Genomic DNA, 15,535 nt, shown 5'->3' on the forward strand with positions numbered 1-15,535 from the left:
GGTTCGCCGGCAGCGAGGAAGCCGCTGGAGAAGAAGAACCAAACCGGGCGTGTGGCTACATGCGCCCGCGAGTGGGAAGAAGGCGCGTGCCTTCCATGCACCCGACAGAAGATAAATAAAAGAAAAGAAAAGAAATAAAAAAAATAAAAATAAAAGAAATAAAATATTGATTTTTTTTTATTAAATTTGAAATTTTATTTATGTCTTGTTTTATGAAAAATATTCTGGAAAATGTTAAATTAGTCATTTATTTAAATAGTTTTTCTATTATGGAAATAAGGAAAAAATAGAAAATTAATTTGGAAAATTCCAAGAAAATTTTAGAATACTAGAAATATTATTTAAGGAATATTAGTAAAGAGAAATTAGATTTTATGAAAGTCTAGATAATTTTTATGTAATTTTTGAAGAAATAAGGCTTAAAAATAAAGAGAAATTATAAAAATTATGGAAGAATAGTAAAATGATATTCTAAAAATAAGTTTAATGTTTTAGGAGTCCTTAAGGACGAGAAGAGTAAGAAATAGCTGCCCATCACGATTTTCAAGGTCGACACTCTTTTCGAGACAACTTAGCTGTAAGTGTACCGTTTCAAGCTTAGTACGATTATAAATATTTATCTTCGAGAATGCTTACATCATATTGACATACTATGAAATGTACCAATCACGTAGATTGCATCCATGACATGATTATGAAATGCATAAATACACGTTGATGCCATTGATCACACACATATGAGGCCGTTGGGAGTACGAACTGGCACCGTTACCTTACTAAGGATGCACCCATACACCCCGTCTTTGAAAGAGGTGGCCGCTAAAATGGTAGGTAGCATGAGGGGTGCAGTTGACACCTACGAGGAAAGACATTGCATACACACATGACATAGCATTATGTACCCTTACTTAGATGGTTCATCATCTAACTTGGGTTCGCCCCTAGAACATTCAACGTTCCAGTCGGGACTTGAAGTGATGATACTGAGGTTGGAGATGTGTAGTGACGCGAGACGTCAAGAAATGAGTAAATGTGCCATGTTATGTTGTAATATGCATAGATTAAGAATTATATACATTTGTATTTATCTTCAGAAGCTTATGTAATCACTATGTAATAAATGCCATGTTCAGTTATTCATGTATGTATTGCCATGAGCAGGTTCGATTCACTTTCCACACCATAAGATTGTATTTATTTCTAGGTGTATAAAATATTCGTCAAGCACTAGATAGGTCTTAGGGAATTTCGGGAGTAATGTAAATAAAAAAAATATATATATATAGACCAAATTTCCTAAGGCATGACATGCCCTAAGAAGGTGGGCTGTTACATACATGGATCATATGACAAAGCACGGTAAAACCAACCAATTGAGCCAACCAATTGAGCCCAACCATTAGGATGACGCTGTGTTGGGATAATGTAATGGTAATCTAGCCATTCCATACCAAAACTAGACAAAGGAAAACAAAGACCTACTCTGAGAGAAGCTAAGTAAACTCTAAGACCACGCCCTCATACCAAGGTAGTATTTGTTTCCTCGGGTGTAGGGAGCCTAAGGTAGTGGTCGATGAGAATTTGAAAGTGAGATTGGATTCCACTTAATTCCCTCTCCTTCACCGAACATCGTAGTCCAAGGGATATATATACACTGGGAGTAGGAGGTGGATGGGGTATAACATTCTTAAAACAGCCCATGCCGAACACTCCGATCCCAAAACCAAGAGAAACAGGCAAGTGTGTGTCAAGTGGCCTAGAGCTACTATGGATAGGGTAACACAAAGGTAGGACTACAGGAAAGACCTATGGATAAGGGTCACACAATGGTAAAGTCAAGCGGGAGACCCATGGATGAGGGTCACGCAACGAAGGAATTGAAAAGAAACTGATGGGTGAGGGTCACCTAAGGGTAAGACCGATAACGAGACCCATGGATGAGGGTCACTCGGGGGTAAAACTCACAAAAACGAGAATCAGACAAAGGGAGCTGCCAGAGACACCTATGGAAGAGTCACTCTATGGTACACAAGAGAGATCTTATGGGTGAAGGTTTCTCGGGGGTGCCACAAAACAATGGGTGAAGAGGTATACCGTGTAAAAGTTGAAAATCTCAAAGAAGCTTTTAGAGGATTCTTACAAGAAGTAATGGAGGCAATGGTCAAAAGGATGGGTAAGGCTTTCTTTTATAGTAGTCCCTGGGAGACATTATGTAAAAAAGATAACTACGACTTGAAGATAGAAGAGATAGATTGTAACGACTCATTAGAGGGTCTAGTATTTATTCAAAATTTATTTAATTAATTATTGAATTATTTTATTAAGAGATTTTGCTAATTAATTATTTAATCTGACAATTTAGAGATTTTGAAGGAAAATAATAACATTTAATTCTATTTAATTTTAGAGTTCAAAGAATTTACCAAGGTGGCAATCTAGTAATTTTTAATTGAGAGAATAGCATTTAATGGCATTTATTTATTGTGAAAATTAAATGTAAGGGCATGAAGGTAATTCTAGAATTTTATTATTATTTGAGAGTTTTAATAATAATTTTTGTATTATTAGTAATTAAGTGAGATTATGTATTTAAGGGAGAGTGAGAATCCATGTATGAGATGAATTTGGATTGAGAGTCTCCTAGTTAGATTTGGAGAAGAAATCCAAGTTGTATAAGAAGTGTGATCTAGGACTTTCATGTGTATAAATATAGCCATTAGCCATAGTTTCTCCTCACGCAGTGAATGAGCAGGAAGCCAAGCATCAACACAGAGTGTTCAAGATTGCTTAGGAGATTTCCATTATATCGTTTGAGGAATCTGATCAAAACATAAGACAAGTATTCTTCCTGTAATCCCTTCCATTGCAGGTCATATCAGTTTTGATTTCAGATTATTCTAGTTCTTCATTGAGTTCTCAGATTTATATCAGTTGTAGTGTGTATATATATACGTAAACAGTGAATGCATAATTTAGATGTGCATGATTTTTACAACAATTCAATCCAATATTATCTTTGAATCATCCTTAAAGTTGTTTCATATCAGTTGAGATTCGTTTTTCCAAGATTTCTTTCAGATTGGTATAGTTTCATTAAGATTTGTTCAAGTTTCAGTCTCTGTTCATTCGTTTATGGGTTTAAGAATTGCAGATATCCGTATGTGAGTCTTCATATCTGGATGAATTTTTTCAAGTTTGTGAGTAACATCTAGATGGGCTAGAGGCTATCCAGATGTGTCAAAAAGTTTTATGTGAGTGATATTTGGATGGCCTTTTAGCATATATGGATAGTTTAAGTTCTGTGAGTGACATCCGGATGGCCCTTAGGCATATTCGGATGGCTTTGGCAATATATCCGAACAGTTTGTATCACATTCAGATGAGTCTAGTGCCTATTGTGAATGGTATCCGGATAGATCTTATTCATATATGGATGTGTCCAGTAGTGATTTTGAGTAATATTCGGATGCCTTGAGTCGTATCTAGATGTGTCTAGTTGGTTCTGAGTGATATCCGGATACTTTGTGTTGTATCTGAATAAGTCTAAGGCTTTCTGTGAGTAATATTTGGATGCCTTGAGTCGTATCCGGATGTGTCTATTATTCTCTGTAAGTAATATCTGGATGTCTTGGTCCATATCCGGATGAACCTATAGTTTTTTGCGAATGATATCTGAATGCTTTCTCCGTGTATCCGGATAGGTCCATTATATCTGAATGCCTCATTCTGTATCCAGATGCCTATCTCAAAAGTTGAATTTCATAGTTGAATAATCTTCAGTAGCACCCAAATGCCTTAGTAAGATATTCGGATGACCTGAATCATATCCAGATGTCCTAGTTCATATCTGAATACATCCTAGCATATCCGAATAGCTTCTGTTTTGAATGCCAGTGTATCCGAATGAGCTTTTTTCATATCCGGATGTCCTTCCTCCTATTCGGATATACTTCCTGATATCCGGGTGGCTTTTTTAAAAATCCAATTTAACTTCCAGTGATATTTTAATCCAAGTTTTAATTAAATTAATGTATTCAATATTCCTAAATATTGAATTTTCATACTAAGAATGATAAATTTAACAAATTAATCATGCCTATACCATAATTCATAGAATTTTTGTATTTCAATATACTGAATATTAGATTACATGGTAAGTATTTATTATAACATATTCAGCATTATTCTGTGAGATTATGTCCATACATTGTGGTATGAGCATTTAGCATGACTTTATATGGAGCACTACATATTGTGTGCCAACATATGTATGAGCATAGCATTGCATTATGCGCGCCAGGCGGCTTGTCCGGGGGGATCCCACCAGTTTCAGTTTCAGCTCAGTTTATGAGTTGTCCGTCTGGTGGCCACCAGGTGGCTAGGGGCATATTGTCCACAATATGTGCTTATAGTTTTTCTGTTTGCAGGATTCAGATCAGTCAGGTATGTTTTATAATTATGTGAGCCTATGAGCCAAAATTGTATACCTGTATTTAGTTTACAGTTTATATACATTACATTTTTATGAATGCAATCAAACAGTGATTATACAGTACAAGTTCCGTGAGTTATTTATCAGCATTAAAATTCTTCGATTCAGTTTCAATTATTCTTTCTAGCTTATTACTTGCTGAGTTTTGTTGCTCACCTTATACTCTTCGTCCTTCCAAGTTCTACCGGGGGAGTACTAGATATGGGGCCTAGCAGCAGTAGTCTATAGTGTGTGTACGTGGAGTCTTTCAAGACTAAAGATGTCTGGGAGTTTTGTTAGTGTTGATGTTAGATAGTGTCTTGTCAAGTTTAGTAGTATTTCATTTATATTTCAGTTGAGGAATTGTCCCTTAGACAGAGTTTTTGGTTTTTAGTTTATGTTGATTCATAGTTTCATTTCAGTTTGATTGAGATGTTTAGTTATGGTATCAGTTTCAGTTTATCAAAGAGTATACTGTATTTTATCTATTTTCTCCGTAGCATATCTTTTCTAGCAGTTTTAGGAGATGGGGTGTTACATAGATATGATGGAATTCTCTCAAAAAGAAAAATAGCCTATTGAAAATAGAGTAACTACATAAGCAAGATACTCTTCCTCTAGGGAAACCTGACAGAAAGAGTAGGGACCAATTGTTATGCATGGTGGAGAAAATGAAAAGGAAAAAATATAACCAAGAGAGAGATATGCCATGTGGCAAGCCTTTATGGGTGGCCCCACCCCCGAGTGGGGGTTACTCAGGGGTGGCAGAAGGAGGCACCCCTGAGTGCCACTCGGCAAGGGCGGCGAGGCGTGGCCTCCTCCCACACCCGGCCCGCATACCACGCGACAGCAAGCGGGGGGTAGCGTGGCAAGGCGCGGCCTCCTCCCACACCTGACCTGCGCACCATGCGGCAGTAAGCGGGGGGTCGCATGCACAAAGCCCCTCCCCCGAATGAAGTCACTCGAGGGGGGGAGGACACCCCCGAGTGACCGCCACTAGGGGTGTCACGCCTCAATGCACGTGGCAACCCACAAGGGGTCGCGTGCACCTCCCCGCGCACCCGCCTCAGCGCGCGCGATAACTTCTGGAAGGCCCTTGTGCATGGCCCAGCGCACCTGCCTCAGCACGCGCTACAACCCGCAGAAGGCTTTCTCGCACGCCCAATGTTCCCCACGCGGCCGCCCACGCTTACCTTTACCCACGCCCGCACCCACATCATGGCTTGTGCACTTCCCCTGACTGAGGGTCACCCAAGGTGCCATGGTTCCATCCGTGTGCTCAACTCCGATAGAATCGGTCAAAACTACCCCCGCATGACTCAGTCAAAGTCCTTCCGAGATTCTTGCCGAACAGAGTGGGCCACTCGACACATGGGTGCCCCTCCCATCACTATAAATAGAGGGTCTCTTCCCCTCAACTTGTATGCAATATCTCACTCTCGTACTTTTCTTTTGCTTTCAAGTACTTCACTTATACGAGAATCTGACTTAAGCATCGGAGGGTCCGTGCGGGGATTCTCACCCACGCCCCTAATCGATTTTCTCTCTAGCAGGTCATCCATCGTGGTCGCACCACACCAAGGGGGTCACCCATCGTTCACAGGAGTCACCCGCACCCCCGAATGAGTCATCCATTGCTCAGGTCAGCCACACAAGAGTCATCCATCGCTCAGATAAGTCACGTGAGGATCATCCATCGGTGGTTCCCCATCTACAAATTTATTGTTATAACCATGCAACAACAAATCTTATCCTAATCTGAGGTTAATTTCATGTTCATATTAAAGGGTCTCATGGTTAGTGGTTAAGCCTAAAATCAACTTAGCCCAAGTTAAGTCCTGTCTTTATTTTTGACAAACTAATCATCTTTTAGTTGACTGTTGACTAAGGCTACTAAGGAAAGTCACTCAAAAGTTTATTCTTTTTTTTTTTTTTTTGAAAAAAAAAAAGTTCCAAGAATCTTGGATTTGATGAGTTAGAACCTTGAACTTATGGTTATGCAGGGTGTTACTTTCTAGTGTTCTGGAGTGCTCGTTATTAAAGTTTGGGCATTTGAAATTGCTGTTTTGCAACCTGCAGTAGGCCACACAGAGAAAGTGTGATATTGATATGCCGCAGAGACTCCAAATGTGAGACTTGAGTAAAACAAGGGAGGTATGCACTCCACCGCACTTCGACACCTCACCATGTGTTAAATCATCGTTCCCAATACCTAACTTTTAAAATTTCCAGCTTTTATTTTTGTAGAGATGTAGTGGGGTGGAGTTGACACTACGAGTGTGAACGAGCCAAATTATTAGGATTAAACTCATCAAATACTCAAAATCAACTTGTTACCATCGAGAAGAGATTTGAGTTCTAATAGCTCAAGTAATTTGTCAAGTCAAATTTAAGCTTAATCATATTTAACTCAAGTATTTCGGGAGTCTAATCAACTAATTAATATATTATGTATTATATATATAATTAATACTTGAATTCGAATTTGAGCTTTAATGTGTTTAAGTTAATTCAAGTTGAAATTTTATATTAATATAAATGAGAAATTATAATAGAATTTAATCAAGTTGAGTTCAAATATCTCAAATATTTAATCGAGCCAATTTTTAGTACGAAAGTAATAGGCTCAACTAAATTCGAGTCGAGTTTCAAACTCAAATTTTTTGAATTAAGTCGAGTTGAGTTCAAATAGTATATTATGTCATCTCGACTCTACCTGATTATACCCTTAGTTAATACATTATATTATTTAAACTCAACTTGATAGTCGACTCAAATATTTGAATTGCACTGTGTTTATTATTTTTATACTTGAAACTCCACTTTAATTATGATCGATTACAATTAAATTAAAAAAATTTTAATTTATGTAACATCACATCTAATTTGAATAAGTCTGAATATACTTATACTCCATTTTTAATGCTAACTTTCTCTCACTCACACACACAAATATACATATAACTCAATTAGTTCCTCAAACCACTCAATAAAACATTATCAAACTCGAACTTGACTCAACAGTTATTCAAACTTAAGTTGGACTTGGAACACCTAAATTAAATTCAGATATTTTACTAATTAAATTCAAGGTGCTTACCAATAGTTTGACTTGTTATTAAATTAATTTATTATTACAATAATTAGCTCAAACAGTAAGACTGCGTTCTCTTTACTATTTTCAAATCATTTTTAGTTTTTGATTTTCTAAAATAATGAAAAAGTATTCTCTTTCCTGTTTTTAAAAATGTATTTTTGAAAATAAAAAAAAATTATAAAGAAAACTTAAAACAATAAAAAGTTGTTTTGAGTGTTTTCATCCAAAACAAACTCTAAACTCAAAACACATTTATTTATTTATTTATATTTTATTATTATAATGAGAAAAAATATTACAAAATTTATTAATTTTAAAATGTATATATATTTTTTAATAATATATTAACATTAAATATTTCTAATTTACTAAATAATCAAATTTATTGAATAAAATAATATTAAAAATTTATTTTCAAAATTTCAAAGAGAACGGATTTTTTAATTTTTTGTTTTGAGAAATAATTTTTCAAAATGATAAAGAGAATGCATTTTCAATTTTCTAAAAACAGATTATCAAAACTAAAATTGAAAAGTACAGAGAACTCAGCCTAAGTTTCTTTAGGATGAGCTCGATTTTACTAAAAATATAATAATAGAATAATATCTCATAAATTTATTAAATTCAACATAAACAACTCACTTGAATTGATTTTAGATAATGAGATTGTACATAAACTAAAATAGACACCAACTATGATATAAAAAGAAATTATCATACTCTCTTACTTTACAAAATATATGTGCATAATAATCCAATAGTTAATGACTTACCTAGTAAGAAGTCATTTGTAAATAGTAAAAAAAAAAAATTGAATTTTTAGTGTTTTTTTTTATTTTCATTTTTAAATTATTATAAAAATTGTACTTTCATGGTTTATTGTGAAGAATGCCCAAAGTTTGAATGTTTATCATCTTCCTTGTCAGTAATTTTAGCCTTTCAAACTTCAAAGTTTAAAGTTTAAACACCCATGTTTTAGATACCGTAGCCAATATGTATAGTTCTCTCAAATCTTTAAACACTTGAACATATATATCACTTTGTATCTTTCTCTAAATTTGATCATATATATATATTTATATAATAAACCAAGAGAAGTGTATTAAGTCACTTATAATTTTGTTTAAAAAAATAAAATTCATAAGGAGGAAAATTGAAGGTTGGGGTCCAAACCTTTGACCTCCTACATTACGAGGCAGACACTCAATCACTAAGTTACTAATCCAATGGCACATTTAATGTTTGTACATAATGAGCAGGGGAGTTTGTAGGCGTGGGTTTCAGCCACACGCCTAATGATTGCAACCACGACACTTACAGGGTCAAAGCCTTTGAGAATACGGGACAAGCCTGAAGATTGAGGAGTCGCCACTCGGATTTACACTTAGTTGGGACACATGTGGGAAGTGATGTCCTAGGCCACCCCTTGCAGAGGACACAATCGCATCGCCTCGCCCTGCCCTGCCCTGCCCAAATGGGTTCAAAAATTGGATACGTCCTCCTGGGGAAGGTGTTACGACACCTCAGTTTCCCTGGTGGTCACCACAGCCAGCCAGCCGGCCTCCCTCCACTCAATCAATCATGGTTTATTAATTATCCAATTTTAATTCGATTCATTTTAAACATGCAGTTGACATTTATACAGATGAAAAAAATGGAAGGAGAAATGAGTTCCTTTAACAAATTAAGGTACCCAATAATAAACAACCACAAAAAAATACAGAATAATAATTAAATCATAAAGTCAATAGGTGCATTTTTTGCACAATAAAGCACAAAAACGAAATATAAGCCTTCCCCATATGGTGATCCCGTTAGTCGTTAGTGGGCTGGGAAGGGTCAAGCAAGGGGCTTTAAGTTATGTTGCACGGAAACGAAAATGCGGAAACAGTATTTTTCAAAAAAGTTAGGAAATTATGTTGCAGAGAAACGGAAATGCGGAAATAGTATTTTTCAAAAAAGTTAGGAAACAAAAACGCAGGGTAAACTATAATTTTAAAAAATATAGGGGTGTATGTGAAATTAATATATAATTTATATACTATAAATAATATTAAGTTATAATTTTGCAAACCCTAGATTTGCTTTTCTCTACCTTGAGAGAGAGTCACGTCGCTTGCTATCAATGACCGACTGCCGCCGCTTCCTCCGTCTGCCACCATTGTCGTATCTCTTACAGTTGACGCGTTTGTTGTCCCTCACCCTCGTCGTCGATCTCGCCTCTCTCACAGTCGAAGCGTTTCTACCACCGTCGCTCGCCTCTCACCCTTGTCGCTGCCCACCGTCGTACACCATCTCTCGCCTCGACCGTTGCTGCCTCTCACCCTCGTCGCTGCCCACCGCTGTACACTATCTCTCGCCTTGATCGTCGCTGCACACTCCATATCTCCGCCTCTCCGTCGACCGTCGCTGCCTCTCAGCGACCATTGTCTTCCTCGTTGCAGGTGAGTGACCGTGGTCGCTGGAAACGCGTTTCAAAGTGTGAAATGCGTTTCCCACATTTTTTATAAATTGTGAAACCGTCCCTAGAATGTTTCATAATTTACAAAAATATTCTGAAGGCCGTTTCGAACTGTCTTCACGTTTCTAAAATGAAAAATGGTTCAAAAATGTCAAAATAGCGTCTCCGAACCGTTTCCATACTTTATAAGCCTTAAAGCGCATGCCCCACCTTTCGTGAGGTTCGAAATAGACGCAGCACGCCCCTAACATACAGGGAGGGACCCCCAAAGACAAAATCAAGTATGAAAAATAAATGCGGAGAAATGAAAGCAGGACAGAAAATTAAAGAAACAAGATCATAAATAAATAAAATGGAAGTAATAATAAAACAAAGCAGAATAATAATATATTTGGAAAGGGGCTCTCAGATTCATTCTTACCTCGGGTTTTGTGGTTCTTCCTCGAACGTGCGATCGCGATCAAATAAAGTCCAGGAATTAACTATTCACTTTGGTTATTGATTGATTAATCTTTACAAAATAGAACCTAAGTCTACCCAATTTTAAAGTATCTAAAAACCCTAGTTTCAAATGACGAAATTGAGAGAGAGAGAGAGAGAGAGCAAAATAGCAAAGTCCCCCCCCCCCCCCCCCCCCTCGGTTTTCCTTTTCCTGTTGTTCTAACCCCTATTCATAGATATGAGGTAAAATTGAATTAATGTGTCCAAGTCGGTGACAGAATTTTAGAGAAATCCTTGAAAACTTACCAGGATTTTGCCAGGATAAGAAGTGCACGCCTATTGACTAATAGGCGCATGCCTATTAAAGTCAACTATACCAATTGATCGACTGTCTTTCAAGATAGTTAATTTAAACTCAATTTATTTATTTTTGCACGTCCCAGGAAGATATACGTAAGTTATCATCATTAGACTTTCTTTGGGTGCTTAAAAAATTCATGTTTACATAGTGTCTACTATTTTAAAATAAATTTTAATTAATATAATTTATTAATAGTATAACACTTCTTCAAATAACAAATATTGCAATACTTGATGTTTTTAGGAAAAAAATTAGATTAATTACATTTTAATCTCTTAATTATAAAATTTAGTTGTAGTATAGTACAACATTATAATACATTATATTTATTGTGAGATCTAAAAATTATATTTTTAAATGAGGTATAAATTATATTAAATTTTGGAAATATTTTAAGAATTATGCTAGTAATTTTTTATTTATTTAAAAGAAGGAAAAATGGTTTGAGTTCAAATATGATCTTCTACGATGTGAAATAGATATTCTCAATTTCAGATTATTTGCTCAATGACAATTATATATTATTATTATTATTATTATTATGAAAACTAGTAATAAGCAATTCTTGTCTTTTATATATATATTAGTGCATACTCGTGACTAAAGTCACGATATAAATAATATTAAGATTAAAATATAATTATAATTTATACGTATTATATTATAATAATTTTACTTGTATTAAACGCTTTAAAAAAGAGATGGTAAACAATTTCTGAAGCCCTGTACGTGGGAGTTCCTACCTATAGAGATGGCCAAAAATTTGAGAAAACAAACATGAATCCGAGCATATGTATTGTATGATAAAGAATAACATAAATAAGAAGAAGAAAAAAGAAACGGTATTTCCTATCAACTAACATCATCCGGGAATGCACGTAAATTGTCAGAAAAAGAGGGAAATTAAAGAAGAAAAATAAGGAGCACAGTTTGTCAAAACATCACCAGCAACAAAATTCTTAAATTGGTTTCATTGAACCAAGCTGACAATTCAACAATGCAACGATACAGTTAGCAGATTAAGACTAAAAGCAGGCTAAGAATGTATATGTGATTACTGATACCTGTCCAGTAGTATATGACTTCCAAGGGAACACCAACTGGCCTAGCCCATCCAAAGTCTGCTACCTTCACTCTGTTTTCTCTGAGATCTATCAACAAATTTGCAGGTTTTAAGTCTCGGTGAAGAATCTTACGTGCATGACAGTAAGCCACACCAGAAAGAATGTGACGCAGATAGTCCTGCAAAGAGAGAGTCGAATCACCATGAACCATATGACAGATTAAGCATTTATGGTTTACATTTTATTTTAATCTAGCCGTCTCTCTGCCTGCTTTTCGTTCCCCTTTTAACTTAGGTGGAACCTTGCTACCAATATGGACTTAGGTCTTTGGGAACTTGTACATGCCACATATTCTATACTTGTTATAGTTATTTGAGTCACTTGCACTAAAAATACTAAAAAATAATGTAACCAGATAATTTCCCAACATTTATTATTTTAAATTTAAAATAAAAAAAATAAAAAAAAAATCATTTTACAGAAATTATAAGGGTTATTTTTGTATTTAATTTTATTTTTATTTTATGAAGAGACTGTTTTTAGTTGTTTATAATTAAGAGCATATCCATGCAAATTTAATTAAAATTAATTAAAACTAAATTTAATTAAGAGCATTAGCATGCAAATTTAATTAAAATTAATTAAAACTAAATTTAATTAAGAGCATCAGCATCAATTAAAACTAAGGGCCTGTTTGATTGGCCATATTTTCCATGGGAAATAGTCATTTTCCATGTAAATTCCCATTTTGGTGCTGTTTGATAGATCATATTTTCGAGATAATTCAAATTCCCATTTTTGCTCACGTGATGCCCAATTCTAGCTTTAGCTGGAAAACCAATTCTTAGGGGAGGGGTTGGAAAAGAAATTCCAGGCATTTGGGAGAAGAAGAAGAAGAAGAAGAAGAAGAAGAAGAAGAAGAAGATACAGCAGCAGCAAACAATAGAGGAGCGGAAGCGAATGAGAAGAAGAGGGGAAGCACGGCCGACAATCACTATGAGGAGGGGAACCGTAGCCGGCGATTGCGATGAGGAGGGGAAGCGTGGCCGGCGATCGCGAGGAGTAGGGGAAGCGAGGTCGGCGGTCGGGCATGGCATCCACGACCAGTGATGGCAGCGACGGACTGAGAGAGAGAGAGAGAGAGAGAGAGAGAGAGAGAGAGAGAGAGAGAGGGTGAGGACGGTGAAAGCATTCCGAAGCATCGAAAGTGCTGTAATCGATGCCGCCAAGCTCTCGGCCTTGTGCTGCTCCACTGGAACTTGCTCAGTTGAAGACGATGCTGCCATCATTGCCTCTTCCCTATTCTTGGCTTTGCTCTGCTTCTATGTATGTATGTATGTATATTTGTGTATATACATACACACACAAAGATGGGTGTGTGTATGTATGGGTGTGTGTGAAGTGCTCTGATTGACGCTGCCAGGCTCTCGGCCTCACGTTGCTCTGCTGGAACTTGCTTGGTTGAAGACGATGCTGCCATCATCGCCTCTTCGCTCTTCTCGGCTTGGCTCTGCTCTGCTCCTATGTATGTATGTATATTTGTGTATATACATACACACACAAATATGGTGTGTGTATGTATGAGTGTGTGTGAAGTGCTCTAATCGACGCCGCCAGGCTCTCGACCTCACGCTGCTCCGCTGGAACTTGCTCGGTTGAAGACGATGCTGCCATCATCGCCTCTTCCCTCTTCTCGGCTCTGCTCTGCTCCTATGTATGTATGTATATTTGTGTATATACATACACACACAAAACTGGGTGTGTGTATGTATGGGGTGTGTGTATGTATATTTGTGTGTATATATTTGATTTTTTTGAATATTTTGTATAGTATATTTGGTTTTTTGAATATTTGTGTATTTATATTTGGTTTTTTGAATATTTTGTATAATATATTTGATTTATTTTAAAGTAATTTTTAGGTAAAAAATTAAGCCAATCAAACGCCTTCAATTGATATTTTTCCTAGAATTTAATTTTAGGTAATTTAATTTCCTAAAATTCATTTTCTTTCTATCCAAATTCTACCCTTGCAATCAAACGCACCTTAAAAGTGAAAAGAAAAATTGTAAATTAAAATTAAATATAGAAATGAAATCATCATAGCATGTAAATTTAAAATTATAAATTAAATATAAAAAAATTTAGCACATCTATAAATCATAGCTCATTGTATATGAGTGTCGGTGCTGGTCCTGAATTGTTTAGGGCCTAGGGAAAAAATAAAAATTAGGCCCCCATATATATTTAAACTCAGTGATGAACTTACTCTTATTTTTCAATTAAGATTTATCTTGTCTAAATTAATTAAAAATTTAACATTTAAGCCAAATAAATTGTTTCGATTCAAACTTCAATATATTAAAATTTAGAAATATTTTGGACTTTCAGCGAACTTAAACTTCAATATATTAAACTTTAATATATTATTTAGGGCTCCAAAGCACTAAGCGGACTTCAAGTCCGCTGGCCTTCAGCGGACTTGAGTGTTGGGCAGACTTTGAAGTCCGCTGAAGGCGAACTTCAAGCCAGCACTATGTGAACTTCATGTCCGCTGGCTTTCAACGAACTTGAAGTTCGTCCAATATGGCTTGAGTGTTCAGGATTTTTTTTAAAAATATTAAATTAATTAATAATTATAATAATATAATATAATATTTACTAAAATCATTTTGGGCCCCCCTGAATAATGGGCCCAGGGCAATCGCACTAATCGCCCTGGCTCAGGGCCGGGCCTGATGAGTGTCATACTCATTCTCCTCACATATTATGAACTTACACACAAAATTTGATTGACAGTTTATTAGTTACATTTAATTAATATGATCTCTCAAATTTCATTGACAATTTCCTATGATCTCTCCATAAAATATATGTTAGATATAAATGCTTCACAGGATATATATATTAAATGCACATATCATATAAAACACTGATATCTACAAGAAGAAGAATACTTCTCAACTCCATAACAGCGATGAAAAATGTTGTTTGCAATGGCCAGCACAAATGCACTGCACCAAACCAGATATTCCTCTTCTTCTCTACAATTATGCCTTAGCCTTTTCTTAATGGGAAGAAAATGGTGTAATAGATTGATTAGAGAAAAGAGGGGACCTAGCCATATATATAGAGAGAGCCAATAGGGTTTTACCCATCACAAAACCCTATTGGGCCTACACTTATTCCACAAATCAAATATATATACAAATAGGCCTAAGCCCATTAAGGTGCACCAAGCCCAATATTCAATTATGATCACATATAATACATTTGGGTCTCCAGGCATTGTTAAGCTATAGCCCAACTAGCTTTTTCTTAAAAAACAAGATCCAATTAATATTGCACACATAATGACAAAATTCTAACAATACACATACACACATAGTGCAACGAGGAGCTTCAAGCGAAGAAAAATATACTTAAATATACATACATATAGTGAGTGATACATCTATATACACACAGTGAATGATACATAATAATAAAATCTATATAATAAATCTATACATATACACACAGTGAGCAGAGACTACAGAAATATCATAAAATCTATACATAAAATATATATACATACACACATAGTGCAACGAGGAGCTTCTGGCGAAGAGGAAAAATATATACTTAAATATACATACAC

Source organism: Diospyros lotus, chromosome 6 (genome assembly GCF_014633365.1).
Source record: "Diospyros lotus cultivar Yz01 chromosome 6, ASM1463336v1, whole genome shotgun sequence".
In the NCBI taxonomy this organism is placed as follows: Eukaryota; Viridiplantae; Streptophyta; class Magnoliopsida; order Ericales; family Ebenaceae; genus Diospyros; species Diospyros lotus.